The sequence below is a fragment of the Electrona antarctica genome (assembly GCF_951216825.1).
Source record: "Electrona antarctica genome assembly, contig: scaffold_186, whole genome shotgun sequence".
In the NCBI taxonomy this organism is placed as follows: Eukaryota; Metazoa; Chordata; class Actinopteri; order Myctophiformes; family Myctophidae; genus Electrona; species Electrona antarctica.
The window spans coordinates 177,241-195,550 of NW_027638706.1; positions in this window are offsets into that span (position 1 = coordinate 177,241).

Sequence of the window (18,310 nt, forward strand, 5' to 3'; positions counted from 1 at the left end):
ATCTCACCACTATGAGGATAAAGTTAGTAGTAATAAAACATCTCTCACCTCTGAGGATAAAGTTAGTAATAATAAAACATCTCTCACCGCTATGAGGATAAAGTTAGTAACAAAACATGTTCTCTCACTAGTCTGAGGATAAAGTTAGTAGTAATAAAACATCTCTCACCTCTATGAGGATAAAGTTAGTAGTAATAAAACATCTCTCACCTCTATGAGGATAAAGTTAGTAGTAATAAAACATCTCTCACCTCTATGAGGATAAAGTTAGTAGTAATAAAACATCTCTCACCACTATGAGGATAAAGTTAGTAGTAATAAAACATCTCTCACCTCTATGAGGATAAAGTTAGTAGTAATAAAACATCTCTCACCGCTATGAGGATAAAGTTAGTAATAATAAAACATCTCTCACCTCTATGAGGATAAAGTTAGTATTAATAAAACATCTCTCACCACTATGAGGATAAAGTTAGTAGTAATAAAACGTCTCTCACCACTATGAGGATAAAGTTAGTATTAATAAAACATCTCTCACCACTATGAGGATAAAGTTAGTATTAATAAAACATCTCTCACCACTATGAGGATAAAGTTAGTAATAAAACATCTCACCACTATGAGGATAAAGTTAGTATTAATAAAACATCTCACCACTACGAGGATAAAGTTAGTAATAAAACATCTCACCACTATGAGGATAAAGTTAGTAATAAAACATCTCTCACCTCTATGAGGATAAAGTTAGTAATAAAACATCTCTCACCACTATGAGGATAAAGTTAGTAATAAATCATCTCTCACCGCTATGAGGATAAAGTTAGTAATAAAACATCTCTCACCGCTATGAGGATAAAGTTAGTAATAAAACATCTCTCACCGCTATGAGGATAAAGTTAGTAATAAAACATTTCTCACCTCTATGAGGATAAAGTTAGTAATAAAACATCTCTCACCACTATGAGGATAAAGTTAGTAGTAATAAAACATCTCTCACCACTATGAGGATAAAGTTAGTAATAAAACATCTCTCACCGCTATGAGGATAAAGTTAGTAATAAAACATCTCTCACCTCTATGAGGATAAAGTTAGTAATAAAACATCTCTCACCACTATGAGGATAAAGTTAGTATTAATAAAACATCTCTCACCACTACGAGGATAAAGTTAGTAATAAAACATCTCACCACTATGAGGATGAAGTTAGTAGTAATAAAACATCTCTCACCTCTATGAGGATAAAGTTAGTAATAAAACATCTCTCACCGCTATGAGGATAAAGTTAGTAATAAAACATCTCTCACCTCTATGAGGATAAAGTTAGTAATAAAACATCTCTCACCGCTATGAGGATAAAGTTAGTAGTAATAAAACATCTCTCACCTCTATGAGGATAAAGTTAGTATTAATAAAACATCTCACCTCTATGAGGTTAAAGTTAGTAATAAAACATGTTCTCTCACTAGTCTGAGGATAAAGTTAGTAATAAAACATGTTCTCTCACTAGTCTGAGGATCCACCAGTGGATGTGATGCAGGTTGTGGATCTGGGTCAGGCTCAGCTGGAGTAGAAGGACCTAAAACACACATATGAGTACAATAAACAATAACTAAAGTGTTACATTATAATACTGTTTATCACACTGAGTATAAATTATATATTGGACCCTGACCAGGAGCGGTATAGAAGAAGATAGTAATACAGCAGGTTATCACCATCGCACTACATTAAGTGTTAAGTTAGTTTCGAGAAGCACTTTCTGTTGCGTGTAACAAATTGCTGCTGGATTCACACATTCTGCAAACTGCTTACATTTCAATACTATCCAAAAACCCATTCAATGTGAGATTTATTTTTCATACTCCGTTTAATGATACTTCTAATCAAACTGAAATAACAGTTCAGTGTATTTACATAGTAGACCTACACACCATGACTCAGCTAAATTAATCAAACTATATTCAAATATAAAACAAATATCAAATCATACTGCTCAACAGATATTTCCAAAGAGTTGTTTGAACTAAATTAGATTTGCTAATATCATCTCCTAGGTCTGGGTTATCTAAATAATGCAATATGATAGTAGATTATTTGATGTAAATTAACACTGAATTATTTTTCTCTATTACTCTATAGTCACGAAAATTTAAAATCAATCATTTAGATTGTTTGACTGATCGTATTGATCAGAAACGTTAATCTAATGCAGTTATGTTTGTCGCAAAAACACAATGCTGTTGTTTAAAGTTTAATACAAGTAAATTTAAATTGTGCCGTTGCACAAGATTAAGGCATAGGTCTACTAGTGCAGGGGTGGGGGGGGGGGGGGGGAATTGCAACTGAATGGCTGGAATATGGAAATTAAGAGTTTACATACCGGTAATACACATAGTACATGCATAAACTTTCCTTAATGATTATATCTGGTTTCAGTATTCATTTATGATATATTTTCTCTATTATAAGGTTATTTTTGCAGTCACTTTGCATTGGGGGTGGGGAGGGGGTGCCGGGCGGGGGTCGCGAGACATGGCCAAAGCATTTCCGGGGGTCCCCAGCCAAAAAGGTTGAGAACCCCTGTACTAGTGTGTGTGTGCGTGCGTGTCACAGACATAGGCCTAAGGAAATTAGCCTGGGTAAACCCACTCCCCCTGCTGGACAACATTTCATTCTGCCAGGCAGAATGCAAATCTGGCGAGGGGGGAGGGGTTTACCCAGGCTATAAGGAAATACCAAATAGGAAAAGCAGCCTCTCGCGGTGCCTCTCGCGGTGTTACACCACATGTGTTACCCATCACATTCTGTGATCCAATGTTAAACTCCACTGACTGTACAGTGTTGTAGGTCACATATTATTATTAATGACAATATGTGGTGTAACCCCACCGGGCAGAGTGCACTTGCAGCAAATGACTCGTGTGTGTGTGTGTGTGTGTGTGTGTGTGTGTGTGTGTGTGTGTGTGTGTGTGTGTGTGTGTGTGTGTGTGTGTGTGTGTGTGTGTGTGTGTGTGTGTGTGTGTGTGTGTGTGTGTGTGTGTGTGTGTGTGTGTGTGTGTGTGTGTGTGTGTGTGTGTGTGTGTGTGTGAAAGCAGACAGTTTAACCACAGAGGAAGCGTTAGAATGGTTGCTATGGTGATGAGCTGACATCGCACACAAACGTCCTTTTGGGAAGAAGATGAACCCAAACACTCGTAGTCATCAACCTGTTTCAAAGGAGTGTTGATAAGTGTTTTGATAACGTGGTTATTGTTGGATTTGCATATATTTCTTTACGTATTCAGCTTTGGTCTCGTTGAGATAAAGACCAGCACAGTTGGAGGCCTGCTGGAGAGACTGAAGCAGAGCCTGAGCGTGTTCCAATGATTGACTGATAAGTGTGACGTTATCAGTCAAGTCAGTGTCGGTTTGATATTTAGCAGGATGACTTTTAGGGTTTGGTTGGTAACCCTTATCATTGGTAGACATACGAAGATCATAATCTAAGAACATAATCACACACAGACGCACGCACACATGCGCACACACGCACACACGCACACACACACACACACACACACACACACACACACACAGTGGAGTCAAATGCATCGGTTACTGCGACGCGTTGTGAGCTTGTAGATCGGCTATTTTCAGCATGCAACCAATTGTAAAATGACTCTTCTTACTGGATCTCTTGTCCACTAGTCCCTTCCTAACATTTTAGTCTAGTTTTTATTTGTTGACGAAATTGTCAATATATTTAGTCTTAGTTTTAGTCATCATAGCTTATAGTTTCCATTTCCATTTCGTCAGTGAAAAAAGGTAGTAGACGAACATTTTTCGTCTTAGTTTTAGTCGACAAAATCAACACCGTCTCCCCTGTCCAACGGATGCTGTCAGAACACTAGCATCTCCCCACACGAAAATATCTGATCTACAAGCTCACTGCGTGTCACAGCGTGACCATGTCTGAGCTTGTATAGATCGGCTATATTTGATCATTGTAACTCCTACTGCAGTCTCTGGTAGGAGACTCCGTTGATGTGACAAAAACAAAGTGTCCATGAAGGCTTCATGTTGTGCGTATATTATTGAGGGGAACAACCCACTGAGCACTGTTGTGTCTAATACAGTGGCTTTCAACCAGTGGTCCCTGAGGGGGTTCCAGGTGGTCCCCAGCTAAATGATATTGGTAACCATTGCTAAGCTAAATGATATTGGTAACCATTGCTAAGCTAAATTATATTGGTAACCATTGCTAAGCTAAATGATATTGGTAACCATTGCTAAGCTAAATGATATTGGTAACCATTGCTAAGCTAAATGATATTGGTAACCATTGCTAAGCTAAATGATATTGGTAACCATTGCTAACCAAAATGTCAATAAAGTATAACTTTTGGAACAGATGAGTGTGCGGGTTCTTTTCTCTCTTTCTGGTAACCAAATGGACCCTTATAGATCTTTATCTTTTGAGAGTGTAAAATTATTTAATTGGTTTCATTTTATGCTCTCAAGAGTTACATTATTGTTAAACATCTGTATTGCTTAATTTACAAAAAGGCTACACAATTAGAGAATGTAGAAGAATTGCTATTTTCGATTAACATTTTCCTGTAATCTCTCCTTATGGTACCAACATCAATACAGCATGGAATAGGGAAGGTGTATGCATGTACTATGTGTACTATATGTAAACTCTTCATTTCCATTTTCCAGCCATTCAGTTGCAAAAAAAAAACATTTTTTTCCTTTTTGTTTTTTAAAATAATTTGGGGACCCCCCAAAATAATTTGGCGACCCCCCGAGGTCTAATATGTACGTCTAAAACATTGTCTAAAAATTAGTTTTTAGCGGTCTAGGATTAGATTAGATGTTGAAGCAACGTCGTTTCAACGTCTATATAGACGGACTATATGTAGAAGACGTTTAACTCATTTAGGCCTGACGTCGAAATGTAAAAAATGTCTTCTAAATCATTAAAAACCCTATATTTCTATGTCAGTGGTGCTTAATATTTCATGTCAAGGACCCCAAAATGTATGTATGTAATCGGTGTCATAGCTGGCTCATGCTATGGCAATGATTGGGAGGCAGGAGACAGCGCAACAGTATAAGAAACTGTAGGCCTATTTATTATCAAATAGGCCTAGACATTTAAGGCCTATTTGAGTGGTGTGGTGGTGATGGATGTGTGGCACATGGTGTGGTGTGTGTGTGGATGGAAAGAATAAGGTAAACATCACTATAAGAACATGGAGGCAAGCAGGCAGTGGAGGCACAGACAGCAGGTCTGCCTCCTCTGGATCATCTGTGTGTGAATGGCAGGGGGATTGCTTTTATAGAGGCACCGGGCCCAGGTGCTCTCCAATGAGCAATCCAGATGGAATGGAATGCCCCACCCAGGTGCTCCCTAACCACTTCACAATCTGTGAAGGCCACCGACCCCCACCTGAAAATATGTTGTTCCAGGGACCTTCGCTCTGACAGAAATATATATTCAAAGATTTGCGCCACATTTTCGAGATTTAGAAAATATAGCAGATCTACAAGCTCGAGACACGTCTCATATTTGCCATTGACAATGAAAGGAAAAATTAAGTCAAATGTCGGCCAAATATGACGCCAATTTGTGGCAACACAAACATTAAATGCCATTGACAGTTGATGTACGATGACAAGAGCGCCCCTCACTTCACACGGGTGTGATTTTTAATTACTGTGTAATTGATAGAAAATAAGTGTGTGTGTGTGTGTGTGTGTGTGTGTGTGTGTGTGTGTGTGTGTGTGTGTGTGTGTGTGTGTGTGTGTGTGTGTGTGTGTGTGTGTGTGTGTGTGTGTGTGTGTAGTCAGCTCATCACCATAGCAACCCTTCAAACTATTCCTGTGTAGTTAACATGCCTGAATTCAACACAGTGCAAACAGCCCCTCCTCCATTTAAATCTGTCTGTCTGTCTGTCTGTCTGTCTGTCTGTCTGTCTGTCTGTCTGTCTGTCTGTCTGTCTGTCTGTCTGTCTGTATCCCAGGGACGGCAACCATGAAGATGGCTATACAGACAGCCACTATAATTCCACACTCACTCCAGAGGGCCACTATATTAAATGGTAAATGGTGCATTTATATAACGCCTTTATCCAAGGCGCTTTCCAAGATTGTGCATTACATTCACACACACATTCATACACCGATGGCGGCGGAATTACCATGCAAGGCACCAACCTGCACATCACGAGCAATTAGGGGGTCAGTGTCTTGCTCAAGGACACTTCGACTGCACTAACTCTGGGGTAGCCCGGGTTCGAACTGGCAACCTTGCGGTTTCCATCCAACCACTCTACCCCTGAGCCACCACCGCCATATTTACACACTCACTCCAGAGGTCCACTATATGTACACACTCACTCCAGAGGTCCACTATATGTACACACTCACTCCAGAGGTCCACTATATGTACACACTCACTCCAGAGGGCCACTATATTTACACACTCACTCCAGAGGTCCACTATATGTACACACTCACTCCAGAGGTCCACTATATGTACACACTCACTCCAGAGGTCCACTATATGTACACACTCACTCCAGAGGGCCACTATATTTACACACTCACTCCAGAGGTCCACTATATGTACACACTCACTCCAGAGGTCCACTATATGTACACACTCACTCCAGAGGTCCACTATATGTACACACTCACTCCAGAGGGCCACTATATGTACACACTCACTCCAGAGGGCCACTATATGTACACACTCACTCCAGAGGTCCACTATATGTACACACTCACTCCAGAGGGCCACTATATGTACACACTCACTCCAGAGGGCCACTATAGTTCCACACTCACTCCAGAGGGCCACTATAGTTCCACACTCACTCCAGAGGGCCACTATAGTTCCACACTCACTCCAGAGGGCCACTATAGTTCCACACTCACTCCAGAGGGCCACTATAGTTCCACCCTCACTCCAGAGGGCCACTATATTTACACACTCACTCCAGAGGGCCACTATATTTACACACTCACTCCAGAGGGCCACTATATTTACACACTCACTCCAGAGGGCCACTATAGTTCCACACTCACTCCAAAGAGCCACATTGCATAATAGTGTATTTATAATGCCACGTCTGTGAGCAGGTTGTGGACAACCTGACAGCTCAGCTCAGAATGGAACAAAGTCAAAGAAACGTTTTGACACAAAACCTCAGAGTGATAAAAAGACCATCATCAATCATTTAAAACCAACAATCATAAAATCACAATCCTACCTGAACGCCACAACAAGAGGAACAACATCAGGATTCCACCCATTTCTGTCTGTCCCATTGGAGTCTGGGCCGGATTCACAGGAGTCTGGACCGGATTCACAGGAGTCTGGACTGAACTGGCTGGCTGGCTGTCTGACTGACTGACAAAGTAACTGGCTGACAAACTAAATGACTGACTGACTGACTGATGAACTAACTGGCTGGCTGGCTGCCGAACCGTCTGTCTGTCTGGCTGACTGACTGGCTGACTGACTGATTGACTGGCTGGCTGGTGAACGAACTGGCTGGCTGGCTGACTGGCTGGCTGGTGAACGAACTGGCTGGCTGGCTGGCTGACTGGCTGGCTGGTTGGCTGCCCACTAACTGTCTGGCTAGCTGGTGCACGAAATGGCTGGCTGGTTGGCTGGCCGGCTGGCTAGCCGACCAAACTGGCTGGCTGGCCTGCCAATGAACGACTGACAGGCTGGCTGACGGACGGACGGACGGACGGATGGAAGGACTGATGGACGGACTGATGGACGGACTGATGGACGGACTGATGGACTGGCAACAAGAAGAGTCGTCTCTTATATCTATAAGAATATGCTGACGTATCAAGTTTCATCTGCGTGTGTATCTGTTCATCTGTGTGTGTGTGTGTGTGTGTGTGTGTGTGTGTGTGTGTGTGTGTGTGTGTGTGTGTGTGTGTGTGTGTGTGTGTGTGTGTGTGTGTGTGTGTGTGTGTGTGTGTGTGTGCTCGTGTGTGTGCGTGTGGATGTGGTCACAGCTAAAGTTCTCACATTCTGACAGGAAGCTGTTATTAAAATCTCTTCAATCTGACGTGGAAACTCCAACAGGACGTACAGTAAACAGTACATCACTAGGGGTGGAGCTCGATAACCGATACCCCAAGACATCAGATAACAAGCTTATCGAGAACCCGTTATCAATAAGCTTTGGGCTTATCAAGCCTGTTATGGAGCATAGCGGCCCATGACGTCATGGTTAAACAATCAAGACAAGAGGAGATCAAGAAATAAATATAATCACACACGCTGGCACAAACATGTCGGTCTAAAACTAAAAGTGTAGATACATGCCAACCAGCGCTGTCCGGGTAACCAAAATTACGCTTTTAAAGTGACTGTACACATATTTGACCAGAGAGCCTGCCATCGTGCAAATTTCAGCTTTTCACCAGAGGAGAAAAACGTTTTTTTCTCTAAAATGAGTTAATAGCACAGGCAGACTCTTCACATACTAGAGCATGTCTGAAATAAGTGTCAGAGCTGAAATCGACATGTAAATATGAAATAGATGCTTAAACATGTAGCTAGGTGTAATGTTAGAGTCCACAGAAGTGAACCTTTGAAGCCTGTTTTCTCAACTCGTTTTCTGCAAGACATTACTCTATAAGCCATATCTCCAAAACTGGTTGGTCAAACTGAACAACCAATATGTCAATTTGAAGCCCTGCTTTCACAACGGAAATTCAAAGAAATCCAATTGCAGTCCCTCAGTCAAATTTGGTCACATATTAACCAGTTAACCGTTTCTTTATTAATATTTTATTGGTAAAAAGGTCAATTGCCTTCCGTCTGTTAGAACAGTACTGTTTTTGCAGGCCATAGCAAAAGATACTGGTTCTGTTCAGAATGTATTGTCTCCCGTTTTTCCACAAAATAATAGAAGATGCTCGATAGTGGGCTCGAAAAGAACCCGGCTCGATAAGCCTGATCGATAAGGTGCTCGTTATCAATAAACATTAACGACCTCCATCCCTGTACATCACATGATCACATACCGTATACACGTAACACCACATAAAAACATAACTTCTAAAATGTAGTATTTTATCATAATGTTCCTTCATCTACACACATTTTTACAGTAATGACCTGTGTGCGTGCGTGCGTGCGTGCGTGCGTGCGTGCGTGCGTGCGTGCGTGCGTGCGTGCACACATTCAGCTCATCGCCATAGCAAACCATGTTTTCATTTTCTTGATAAGTTTATGAAATCAGATCAAGATGACATTTTTTTAGCAGATTTTGATATAGCTAGAGTTCTGCTTTAGCATGATGTCAGCAGTAGATGTCTCTGTAATATCCATATATGGAGTTAAAGATCAGCCTGGTCCCAAATATGGAGTTTGTGATGTCAGACTCGGATAGGTTAGTACCATATGTCGGATGAACATTTGTGCCTGTCGTAGACATGCGCAGAGCAAGTTCAGTCAGGGAACCTCAGTGCAGTTGCTGCCGGCCGTTAATTGGCAGTATCACGCTCTCATCCACATGATTCACTCAGCCAATCACACACTCACTCCATCTTCATACCGGCTACTTTAACCGGAGGTTTGCATTCCTCCTCCTGCTTCCTTCCTTGCTGCTGCTGTATCAGCGTGCTGCTGTATACAAACCTGCTGCTCACCCACCTCCACCCCAGCTACCACCTGCCGTTTTGGATCTACTGTTTAGGTACGGGGGATTCGGAGTCCCTATGGTCGGGACTGATGCGCTTGATCCGAGTACCTAAAAAGCAGATCCAATACATCGCCAAACCATAATAAATATATTGCTCATCTTATATTCAATAAATATATATTCCATCCATTCTTGAGTTGTCCTGACTGAACTCCATATATGGAGTTCCGATATTCAGCGGGCAACTTGGGTGACCTCTCGGATATATATTTAAAGGTGAGAGGGAGTGAAAGCCTTCGTTTTTTTCTGGCTTCATTTTCGGGTACTGCTTCATCTATTCTATATACTCATACTTTGGGGCAAACGGTTCTCGAGTTACGTGCATTACAACCGTACACGCACGCACGCACGCACGCACGCACGCACGCACGCACGCAGAGACGTGGCACATTTATAGTAGGATTGACTGTGGACAGCTAGTGTACCGTCCGCCTTTCTGACATTCATTTAGACTAGACCTGTATACGTGCCCGTCGGCTACCGGCCTACTTGAGATGCAACTTGGGAACCTAATAATACCCGTTGTCAACTTGTCACAGCACCCGTTTTAACTGTCTGTCTGTGTGTGAAGAGGGCAAACTGACTGACTGTGACTGTAGGCTAATCAATTGTCAGGTGTGGGGTTGCCATGGCAATCAATTGGCTGAGGCAGAGGGCTGGAAATTGCACAGGTGAGGGGATTTAGGCTGATTAGGCCCACTGGCAGAGCCTGACCAGAGCCTTTTGTGGTGGTTCTGGAGAACCGTGGGTCCGACCGACTCGAGTCCGGGCACTGCACTCCCTGTGGGGGTGTGGAACGTGTGTGTTGAATATGAAGTCGGTGGGGCAAACGGTTCTCAAGTTACGTGCATTAAAACCGTACACACACACAGACACGCACGCACGCACCCACGCACGCACACAGAGACTCCACGTGGCACATTTGTAGTAGGATTGACTGTGGACAGCTAGTGTACCATCTGCCTTTCTGACCTTGTACTCCATCATCCATAATAAATCTTGTCTCGGTATTTGACAGACAGTAATATTCCTACTGTCTGTCAAATACAGAGACCGGATTTATTATCATTTATCATTAATTACTTGAACCCTAGTACCTCTGTTCTGGAGAAAAAAAATAGCAGATCTCTTGCAATGTACGTGTTGAACTGGGCCATGTTCTGTTGTGCACTTGTAGATCTGCTATTTTCAGCAAAGATATATAGAGGCCTAGACTATAGGCTGCGTCTGCGAGTTGTTGTTGTGTAAAACACTCCATTTCCCAGGCTCCCCAGCAAGACTTCCACTTCCTGCCTCGGTCCATGAGACTGCTGCAGAGCCATGTGGAGATGTTTACTTTTTGTTTAATTCATCTTCCCCGTGCGGCCGTGCCGGCCCGGGCCGTAGCACGCAGCCTGTCGGCCGTGTCGTTTGTGCCGTCCCGGGCCGTAGCACGCAGCCTGTCGGCCGTGTCGTTTGTGCCGTCCCGGGCCGTAGCACGCAGCCTGTCGGCCGTGTCGGCCGTGCCGTCCCGGGCCGTAGCACGCAGCCTGTCGGCCGTCCCGGGCCGTAGCACGCAGCCTGTCGGCCGTGCCGTCCCGGGCCGTAGCACGCAGCCTGTCGGCCGTGTCGGCCGTGCCGTCCCGGGCCGTAGCACGCAGCCTGTCGCCGAAAAATCTACTAAAAATAGACTCGAGGAGGAGGTGACAATGTGGATTATGATTTTCTAAATCTTTCGAAGTTCCGACGCCTCAGCAACAATTAAGGTATTTGGAATGGAAGCTTGTTTTGTGATTTCCACGTTGACGCTTTAGTTTCAAACAAATTAAGGCTATTTATTTCTGCAGCTTTTGAATGAAGACATACGTGTGTGTTTGTGAAGCATTCCAGCCTGTCTGTCTTGTTAACTAAAGGTAAAATCACACCTGTGTGAACTGAGTGGTGCAACTGCCCTCTCCCCCTGGCTCTCTCTCTCTCTGTAATTAGCAGGCAACAGTGCAACACTATCTCTCTTTCTCTGTCTATGGCACACCAGCGCCACTTTTGCCCCTACTGGTACTCTAAACATAGGTACAGGTACATAGGTACATAGGTTAAGACGGACATTGCTGATTGCTGTTCCTTGGAGTGGTTGCACCACTCAAAAATAAGAACTGTCTGGCTGTCACTCTGGTAGCTCTGGTCCATAGCCTTCTACTGCTTCAGTATAAGGCTATGGGTCTTTCAGTTTTAAAGCTCACATCGAAGTCAGACCAGCCTCTCCTTTTTTGTGGAAATCTCACGAACGTTTGACCTACTCACCAAAACAAAGACGGGTTGTGTCAATAGAAAGCCTACTTTCCTTAGTGGACGCACTCTGAGCACCCCACCACACATATAAACGGTACTTTTTGGCCAAAAAGGGATTTTGTTTCCACCGGAAACAAAAAAAGTAGGCTTTCTATTGACACAACACGTCTTTGTTTTGGTGAGTAGGTCAAACGTTCGTGAGATTTCCACAAAAGAGGAGAGGCTGGTCTGATTTCGATGTGAGCTTTAAAACTGAAAGACACATAGCCTTATACTGAAGCAGTAGAAGGCTATGGACCAGAGCTACCACTCTGGTAGCCCTAGACTGTCTCCTGTTGTTACATACAGTTTGTACAGTATTCCACATACAGGAGCCATAGAACACCTAGCCCGTCTCCGGACCCCCCGGGTTGAGCTCCTTTGGACCCCTACCCCGTAGGGTCCGGTATCACCGGCTTCAAGCGACATGGGATGCAATATGATTTACCCTGACTTACCCCTGTGCTGCGCTGTGGGTGTCACGCTGACATATTCCAAAAGAAGCATATGAACGCTATAGGAGACAACGAACCATCTGCCCCCCCCCCCGCGAACGGCTCAGAAGCCGTTAAGTATTTTTAATGTTTGTACGACCGTTTTGGCAGCTCTCTTCCTTCCTTCCTTGACTTCCTTATTGACATCCTATTGTACCGCCTCCATCACCGTGGCTGTCTACCTGCGACAGAGCGCCGGAACTGGCTATCTGAACTGGCTATCAACTCGGGTGCCCGCCCCACAGCCCTAGGAGGGATGTGGGCAGTCCAGAAACCTAGGAGGGCTGTATCCAAGCTAAAAAAAATTAGAAAAAATTAAAAGAAACTGCAGGCTTTCTATTCCTGAAAAGTTGCAATGTGAAAATGGAAGCCATCGTTCTCACGATAATGCAAATCTAAATATTGGTTAAAAAAACAATTTTGTTAAAAAAAAATCTGCCTAATGATGATGTCACTGGTGGACGTGTTTCTGAACTGCCCACAGCCCTCCTATGTTTCTGAACTGCCCACAGCCCTTTCTGAACTGCCCACAGCCCTCCTATGTTTCTGAACTGCCCACAGCCCTTTCTGAACTGCCCACAGCCCTCCTATGTTTCTGAACTGCCCACAGCCCTCCTATGTTTCTGAACTGCCCACAGCCCTCCTATGAGACACAGACTGAGTAGGACAACATGGTGCTACTTTATCATGAACATGAACATACATCAACTATATGAAGATAAGTTTGAAGATAAGTTCAAAAGTGTTGAAGTGGTCCTTTAAGTATGGTTATTTATTTTTCTACCGCCAGCAGAGTTTAAGGGGTTAATATTCCAAATGGAGCAAGATGGTAAAGATGGTGAAGATGGTAAAGATGCCCCATTGCAGGCTAAACGTCTCTGCAACGATTTGACTCCACAGAATTGATGTAGTTTTCTACTGTGACCACTAGATGCCACTAGCTATACACAAATGTACATTTTGTTGAACAGCTGAAATTATTTGACCTAATGCATAATAAATGCACCTTTTGTGTGTGAATGAATTGATGAATAAGTGTAAATCACACACAGGTTAGTGCATAGCCTATACATTCAGACTCATAAAGAGCCATCACTTACATGTACATGTTTACACAGGTAAACACAAGATATGTTGAGATACCCTATACACCAGGGATGGGCAACGTTGACGATGGAGAGGGCCACTATATTTCCACTCTCATTCCAGAGGGGCCACATTGCATATTTCTATTTCTATATAGCTATTTTTACTACATTAGAATTGAAATACTGAATTATTTTGTTGCTATTTTGGAATTGGAATCCTGAAAAGTAACATTTTTATATAATTTAAAATGCATTCCGCCAGTTGCCCATGTATGGCCTACACATAGGCTTCTTCATGTTGGTGTGAAATGTACTTTCATTAAGGCCAGGATTGATTGCAATGGACTTCATAACCCTCTGCAGTGTGGGGACAGATGGCACAGAAAACAGGTGTGACAGTTAGCCCCACTTTGGTATGGTCTCTCTCTACGTCGTCCTCGGACGAGCCCTCCATCGTCGTTTCCAGTCATCCCGGTTCTCCATACATCTGGCCAGCTCATTGGTGCTTTGTGCTCCTGCATCGCTCTTGAGTACATCCACGTATGTTAGCGTGGGACGTCCTTGTGATCGATGCCCGTGTGTTGGTTCCCAGAGCACCAGTTTGCTGGCTGGCAGTTCTTGATGCCTTTGGCAGTGTACAATGAATGAATGAATGAATGAATGAATGAATGAATGAACGGAGAAACCAAACCTATGGAACCAAACCACCGGGTGCACATGTTGGGAGCCCCGGGTGAGTTTTAACTTGCCACAGTTTAGTTGTAACCTGCCCGCATGTCGGGAGCGGCAGGTTAGTTTTAACCTGCAGCCACGGTGTCGGACTGTTAGTATGTCTAACCAACGTATATGTACTGTACCGCTAGTACTGTACTCAAGTACAATGTTGAGGTATTTGTACTTTACTTGAGTATATTTGCAATTTCCGGCCTGGGCCATGGCTCAGCGGTCCAGGCACCTTGGCTGGTAATCCAGTCTGGCAGTGTGCCGCGGATTTGACTACCGATCCCAACGGCCTTTACTGCATGTCTTCCCCCCCCCATTTCCTGTCAGCCTACTGTCCGTCCCTCCGATGTGATCCCCCTCCATCATGTTTTAGCACCCCGTACGGTAAACAGGAAGTGATCTTGCATCGTCACACACACTAACATAAGATCATAACATCCGGTCTGGCTTATAGACTAATGCAGGGGTGGGCAACTTTGACGACGGAGAGGGCCACTATATTTCCACACTAACTCCAGAGGGCCACATTGCATATTACTGTTGCAAAAATAGCCGATCAGCTATTTTTGCTATTATTCGTATTGAAATCCTGATTTTATTTTGCTATTTTTTAATTGGAATCCTGAAAAGTATATCGTTTTTTCATTTCAAATGCCTTTAATTATAGTTGTTAACTTTATGAACCAAATACGAATACATTGGACATAAAAAAAGATAATTACATTTTAATACTACTCAGTAATTGAAGCGGCTCATGTTGGCAAATCAATAATATATCAGTATTTCTGATATTAACCTGAGGGCCACATTAAGTGAAGGTGGGGGCCGCATGTGGCCCCCGGGCCGCCAGTTGCCCATGTATGGACTAATGTCTTGCAGAGAAACAGCGAGTTGAGAAAACAGGCTTGAAAAGGTTTTGAAACTGAAAGTCTTTCAGATTTACCAGTTACTCTTGAAGGACTAAGTGCAGTAAGGCAGTGGTAGTGCGGAGGCTTAGTGAAAGGATGGTGCAATTGCGGATAAAAGCGTAATTATTTGCATGATGGTTCGTTAGGGTCAGTTATTGAATTTTAGCCTAGGAGCCCTTGTCAAATATCTATTTTAAATATCAAATTGCAAGACTATTATTATCAATGAAATATGTGAAATATGTGAAAATCCGCCTAGTATTTTTCAGACTATATACATCATAAAATGATCAGATTATTTCCAAATGTGATAAAGTTGACTTATTTTGACATTATTAAAGTCACAGAACATGAAATATCATCAATAACACCTTTATTGCAATGAACAATACATACAAATGAACTAGAACTCGACCGGCCATCGGACGGTCTCGCGCCACACCATCCAGGTGGCCAGTTGTCCGGGTGGCCACTTGTGCATGGTGCCCACTTGTTCAGTCAGACTACATTTTGGGCGCGATACTGTACCATACTGTACCGTACTGTACAATACTGCACTGTACTGTACCATACTGCACTGTACTGTACCAGACTGTACCGCACCGCACCGTACTGTACTGTACCGTACCATACCATACTTTACTGTACCGCAATGTACCATACTGTATGTTACTGTACCATACTGTATGTTACTGTACCATACTGTACCAGACTGTACATTACCGTACCATACTGTACCATACCATACCATGCTGCTGTGTGTGTGTGTGTGTGTGTGTGTGTGTGTGTGTGTGTGTGTGTGTGTGTGTGTGTGTGTGTGTGTGTGTGTGTGTGTGTGTGTGTGTGTGTGTGTGTGTGTGTGTGTGTGTGTGTGTGTGTGAAGTGAAAAAGGGAGGGGTTGGTGAATGTGGAAATTGTGATATAATTTGCGTCACAGCAAAATGTTGCACAATAACAGTATGGCACACAAAAGCAATATTTGTACAATACATAGGTGAGCGGAGGCAATGTAGTGCATTCCTGTGGCATGTAGATTTTTTTTTGTGCTTCGTGCGTCGTATATGTCCTTAGACCTTCAGCTCCATTGCAGCAAGCCAGTCCAGTGTGTCATTGTCTAGGTCAATTAAGCCTTGATCACCATTTGTTGGCCGGTATGTGTGGGTCAGCACGTGTTCCACAGTCTGTAATGGATCCCCACATTCGCAGTGGGCACTTTCTGTGACACCCCACTTCTGCATGGATGCACCAAAGCGTCCCACACCCGTCCTCAGGCGGTTGAGGGTTGTCCACTCCCTGCGGGGAGGTGCTGGCCAGGAACATCTGTGAGATCCTCGATGTAGTAGTGAAGCCTGGAAGGATCTGCTGCCTTCCACTGGTCCCTCCATCTTGCCTTCACCCAGGAAGCCTTGGAGGTGTCGGCTGGTGTTGTGCCGAGCAGTTCCTGGGCCTGTGTGGCAAAGGGCCGCCGGGATTTGAGACACGTATGCTGTGGTGTCTCCGTGACGACCTTGTGGAGGAGGTGAGATTTGCTCAACTGTGCCTTCCGAGTGAGGGCCAGTGTGGCTGCTTCTCGCCTGACCTCTGCTGGGGCGATTCCAGCAAGGACTGGCAGTTGGTTGGTTGGCGTGGCTCGTAGGCATCCAGAGACCATGTCCAGCACAGTATTCAGCGGCAGGGAAAACTAGGACCTCGGTGGAGATGCGCAATGTCTTTGTGGTGACTCCCCACGTGGTGCCAGCTAGATGCCATATCAGTGGGGCACGGGCGGTGGTCTTTCCCTTAACACTGTCCAGGTGTTGTTTAAAGGACAGTGTTCTGTCGAGCTTCACTCCAAGGTATGTCGGTGAGGACTGGGACTGTAGCCGGGCACCGTCGACCATGATGTTGATTTGGCTTGTTGCTTCCCTTTTGTAGAGGTGGAACATTGTTGCTACAGTCTTCTCAACACTGAGCTTGAGGCGGCAGTCCTTCAGGTATGAAGAAAGGGTGTTCATGTCCTCCGAGAGGCCTTCCCATACTGCTTCCCAGGATGGCTTGCTGAGCAGAATTGCCAGGTTTCGTAGGAGAAGCCGGACGGATAAACATATTGGTTTGCTCCCCCTTTCCATTATAGTACAAGGATATGCATCATAGTTTGAAACATGTTATAGAGCTGTGCTTTCTGCATAGCTGTCACAATTGCATTTGAAAAGTGGGGAACAGTCCAAATTTGCATTACTGCATTTTCAGGTACTACACTACAGTCACCTTTACAGGTGCATCTGATCAGCTCTCTGCAAGCTCTGGAAACCTCTGGAATGGTCAGCCAAACTGGCACCCATGACCCTTCTTCCTTAACCCACCCATAGTTCTGTGGAGAAGGAATCACTTGGTGGCTTCGTGTGCTGGTGGCCCAGATGCCCGCTTGGTAGACTGCAATAGCCCCTAGGGGAACCCAAATCTCGAGCCCTGCCTATGTTTCACGCATATTCCGCATATTATGCCTTAATAGCCGGGGAGCCAGTCACACAAAATTTGAGAGGACCTGTGATGTCATGACAAACTTTTTATTTGTGTTTTTTTTCTATTCATTTGGTCAGAGCAGACCTCTCATTCTGTGTTCCTTAATGACCAAGTGAATAGAAAAAACACAAATAAAAAGTATGTCATGACATCACAGGTTAATCTCTATTCCCGCTCCCCGGCTATTAATGGAAAGGGTAAGAAGTCAGCTTGGCGGACCTGGCAAGCCTATGATGCTGCGACAGAAACATTCGTCAATCTGGCAAAGCATCCCTTCCAGCAACTAGATGTTGACTGCCAGCACTTCCGGGAGCTTGAAAGACTGACAGTAATTTTGTACGACAAATTCAGTCCTTTGAGCTCCATCAACGAAAAAAGAAAACTCTTCTGTGAACAAAATCGAACGATAGAGAAATTACCTCCCACCCAGGGTGCACTCACATGTGAAACGGGCAGTCTACCAAGCAGGCATCTGGGCCACCAGCACACAAAGCCATCAAATGATTCCTTCTCCACAAAACAATGGGTGGGCCAAGGAAGAAGGGTCATGGGTGCTAGTTTGACT